Here is a 5,390-nt window from a genome sequence, read left to right as displayed (position 1 = left end):
GTGTGTGTGTGTGTGTGTGTGTGTATTGTGAGACGTAAGGTTAGCATCCATCACAGTATGTTGTCGAATCATCAGTCAACGAACATGGACAGTTTATCTGCTGTGTTTTGGGTAGATATCTCAGGGTAGATATGTGTTTAGAATAACTGTATATTTGGGTAGCTGTGTAGGAATGTGTGTGCTTATGTTACTGCATGTATATGTCTGAAACACTCACACACGTACACACACACACACACACACACATATACACACACATATATATATTGTGCATCTCAAATATATAGGTGCAAACATAGCTGTGGGGTTAAGAAACTTGCTTGAAACCACATGATTTTGGTTTGAGTCTCTCACTTCACAGCACTTTGGGCAAGAGTCTGCTACCATAGCCATGGGCTGAACAATGCCTTGTGACTGGATTTGATAGACAGAAAAAATGCGAGAAAGCTCATTATGTGTATATATATGTATCTATATATACACACACACATATATATACATACATATATATATATAGATATATGTGTATCTATAATATATATATATATCATATATATATATATATATATGATATATATATATATATATATATATATATATATATATATATATATATATATATATATATATATATATATATATATATACATATATATAAGTGTGTGTGTGTGTATTTTCTTTTATTCTTTTATTTATTTCAGTCATTTGACTGTGCCCATGCTGGAGTACCACCTTAAAAGGTGTTAGCCAAAGAAATCAACCCCAGGTCTTATTCGTTGTAAGCCTAGTACTTATTCTATTGGTCTCTAATCAACTTAACCCTCCCCTAAAATTGCTAGCCCTATGTCAAAATTTGAAAGCAATTGTTGAACAAAACCCACGTCAAAGTGCCAGAGAAATGTCTCAGGCACTTGGTGTCGGTATTGCAATGGTCTCACGCAATCTGCAGAAGATTGGTAAGGTGAAAAAACTCGATAAACGGGTACCACATAAGCTCAAATCAAAAGGTTCGGCATTTTGAAGTGTGCTCAATGCTCTTTCTGCGAAACACCAATGATCCTGTTCTTGACCGAATAGTCACTTGTGATGAAAAGTGGATCCTTTATGATGACCAAAAACAATCAGGTCAATGGCTTGATTGTGATGAGTCACCCAAACATTTCCCAAAGCCAAAGTTCCATCAGCAAAAGATTATGGTGACTGTCTGGTGGTCTGCTCCACGATAATGCAAAGCCACATGTTGCAAGAATGATGCTGCAGAAACTCACAGACTTGGGATACAAGACTTTACCACATCCTCCATATTCTCCTAATCTTTCCCCCACTGACTACCATTTTTTTAAAGCATTTAAACACGTTTTTAAGTGATAAAACTTTCAGGCCCAAACCAGAGGTGGAATCATCTTTCAAACATTTCTTAGCATCAAAGCCAATAAGTTTTTATCAATGAAGCATAAATAATCTCGTTGATTGATGGCAGAGATGCATAAATGTTGTCAGCTCATACTTTGACTAATCAAAACATTTCTGGTGTTAATTTTTCCCAAATAAATTTGTTTCTGAATATGGCCGTTATTTTCAGATACCATCCAATGTATGTAAAGCTAAGCACTTTATAGACATAAAACCCTGGGTAACCTTATGAAGCAGCCACGGGTATCTTTCTCTCTCTCTCTCTCTCTCTCTCTACATATATATACATATATACATGTGCATGTTTGTGTGAGTGTGTGTATGTGTGCATATACAATATACATATTTTAACAAATATATAGATACATACAGTGACAGATATGTGGGTAGATAGGGATATGCAATATATATATATATATATATATATATATATATATACATATATATATATATATATATATGGAAGGTATCGGCATATACATAGGGTCGATATATTAATAAATACATGGGTTGTTTATCAAACAATTGTTACATTTATAAATACATTGTAGATATATGAGACGATATTTTAGTGGATATATATATATATGTGGATATATATATATATATGTATATATATATGTATATATATATATGTGTATGTATATATATATATATATATATATATATATATATATATATATATATATATATATATATATATATATATATATATTCATGTGTGTGTTTGTTTGCATGTATTTGTGCATTATACATCTACTATGAATGTGTGTGTGTTTATACCTAAGTATATATATATAAATACACACATTTATATATATAAAGACATATATATTATAAACAAGGGCAAAAGACACATATACCTCTATACATGTATATGTATATAACTATACATATTTATGTATATACATATATGTACATATACAAATACATATATATTTACATAGGTATATACATATATATGTGCATATATATATACACGCATATATACACACATACATACATACATATACATATATATATATATATATATATATATATATATACATAATTACATAGGAATATATATATATATGAATATACGTATAAATATATAGGTAAGTATATATATGTGTTTATAACTATATACATATATATATATATATATATATATATATATATATATGTGTGTGTATATATATATATGTATGTATATACATATTAACATGTATATGTACCTGCACATATTTATATATATACATATGTATATATTTATATATATATATATATGTACACACACACACGCACACATGTGTGTGTGCGTGTAGGCTGGTATATTGTTAATAGGAACATCCTGCGATATATTGTCACATTAAATTCTGGAAGAGATGAACGGAGAGGAGAGTGTGTAAGTGTTTGTAATGGATCAAAGGGAAAGACGCGAGTGTCGGGGTGTACGATGGATCAAGGTAGATGGCGCCGGTGACGGTGTTATGTTAACAGATCAAAGACAGAGTTGCCTGTGTGTGGAAGTTCACGGGAAACTGGTGTGTCATACATGTGTCTGTGTGTCCATGTATGTGTCTGTATGTAAAGATATTTCATTGATGCACACACACACACACACATACATATAGATACATGTCCATACATACACACATATATATACGTGTACTTACACATACGCATTCTTGCTTTCGCCATTCTTCAGCAGGCATGGCTGTGTGGTTAAGAAGCCTGCTTTTTGCAGCCACGTGTGTCATGGGTTCAGTCCCATTGTGTGGTACCTTGGGCAAGTATCTTCTACTATAACCCTGGACCAGGCTGACCTATGCTTCATTCGGTAAATGAAAACTATGTGGAAGCCCTTCATTGACATCTTTTCTTTTGTCTTTTATTTTTTTTACTTATCTCAGTTACTGAACTGTGGCCATGCTGGGGCATTGCAACGAAAAGCTTAGTCGAATACATCAACCCCAGTGCAGTGCTTTTTTTTTTCAAAGCCTGAAAGCCAGGTACTTATTCTGTCAGTTTGTTTTGCTGAACTGCTAAGTTATGGGGACATAAACAAACCAACACCAGTTGTCAACTGGTGGTAAAAGACAAACACAAAAGCACACACACACAAACACACTCATATACACAATGGGGTTTCTTTTAGTTTCCCTCTACCAAATCCATGTAGATTTCATCAGTGGTTGAGAAGCAAACCCTCTTACCACATAGCTGCACATGTGCCAATGTGTGTGTGTGTGTGTGTGTGTGTGTGTTTGTGTGTGTTTATGCATTTGTGTGTCTGTGTGTTTGTCTATGTGTGTGTGTGTCTATGTGTGTGCATATGCGTTTATGTGTGTGTGTGTCTATGTGTGTGTGTGTTTGTGTTTGTGTGTGTGTGTCTGTGTGTGTATGTGTCTATGTGTGTGTCTCCCATACCACTTGACAACTGGTGTTGGTTTGTTGACATTCCTGCAACTTAGTAGTTCAGCATAGACGACCGATAGACTAAGTATCAGTGTCAGGAAAGAAAGCATGTACTGGGCTTGATTTATTCAACCAAACCATTTATGGCAGTGCTCCAGCATGGCCGCAGCCCAATGACTGCAATAAATAGAAAATTGAAGATAAATGAGATCCTTTACCTCTTTTATCAAAAGAAGTATCCCACAATGCAATCACAACCTGATAGATGTTGTGCACTCAACACAGACCAATCAGCTTTTGTCATTTATCTCTGTCCACTGCAAGGTCAGCAGTTTCGCTGAATCTGAACATTACATTCGACCAGATCCAACGCCAACTCAGGAAATGTCTCTCACAAAGCTCTTGCAATACGATAAGGTTCCATTGCTTCATTCTTGTAAGTCAAAAGATTTGGTTAGTGCTATATTTGATCTTCTCAAAGAATTTGCGATCAACGAACATACCTCCCCCCCAAAAAAACAAAACAAAGAAACCAAAGTTGACAGAAGCATGGAAGCAAGAATCAAAGATCTAAAATATGTGTAAGAGAGGGTTAGCTCTGCCCTTGACAAGGACAGAAGAGATCAGTTGAAGAAATCTAATACATATGGGTATTGCGCTCTACTTCAGAGCAATGTAATATTTTAGGCACAGGCATGGCTGTGTAGTAAGAAGTTTGCTTCCTGACCTCATGGTTCCAGGTTCAGTCCCACTGTGTGGTACTTTGGGCAAGTGTCATCGATAAAATATTTCATTTAAAATAAGAAATAGGGACCTTTATAAGCTAATTGCAAAGGCACCCCAGCTGTCTGTAATGCCCAGGAAACTAAGTTTGAAGAATTCAATTTAGGGTTATTTCTTGGTACAAAATTTTTCTCTTCATATGTGAGGATCAAGCAAAGAGCTGGAGATGTGTGTGTGTGTGTGTGTTTGTGTGAATGTGTGAGTGAGAATTTTGTGTCTCTGAGTAAGTGTGTGTGTGAGGCACAAGGAATGAGATGGCTTGAGGAAAATTTCAGTGGAGTCAGTAATGATTAAGGGAAGAGAGGACAATGTATGTAAGATCAAAAGAGGGGGTAGAGGTTTGTGTGTGTATGCATGTGTGTGTGTGTATGTGTGAGACAGAGTGTGTGTGTGTGTGTGTGTTTAAGATTCAAGGAAAAAGATACTTGCATATGATGGATCAAAGCAGGCTGCAGAGGGTTGTGTAAAGATTAGGGAAAGAGATGGTGGCTTATGAAGGATCTGGTGAAGAGGAGAAATGTGTGAGGGAGAGAAAAAGAGAGAGAGAGAGAGGGAGGGAGAGAGGGAGAGAAAGACTGAGTGTGTGTGTGTGTGTGTGTGTGTAAGGCTCAAGAAAATAATGGTTGTGTATGAAGGATCAAAGAGAGATGGTGATGTATGTCAGATCAAATGGGGGTAGGAGAGGTAGTGGTGTGAGAAGCTCAGGCAAAGAGCTAAAGATGTGTAAGGATCATGCTAAGGGCTAGAATGTGTATGTGTGAGAGAGAGAGAGAGAGAGAGAGAGAGAGAGAGAG

The 5,390-nt window shown here is 35.5% G+C and overlaps 1 pseudogene; it reads left to right on the top strand.

The window, feature by feature from the left end:
* Positions 1 to 4,392: 4,392 nt before the first annotated feature.
* Positions 4,393 to 4,500, top strand: LOC128250497 (U6atac minor spliceosomal RNA; annotated as a pseudogene).
* The last annotated feature ends 890 nt before the right edge of the window (positions 4,501 to 5,390 follow it).

This window comes from Octopus bimaculoides, chromosome 21 (assembly GCF_001194135.2).
Source record: "Octopus bimaculoides isolate UCB-OBI-ISO-001 chromosome 21, ASM119413v2, whole genome shotgun sequence".
Lineage (NCBI taxonomy): Eukaryota > Metazoa > Mollusca > Cephalopoda > Octopoda > Octopodidae > Octopus > Octopus bimaculoides.
This window is presented reverse-complemented; position numbering and strand designations above follow the sequence as displayed.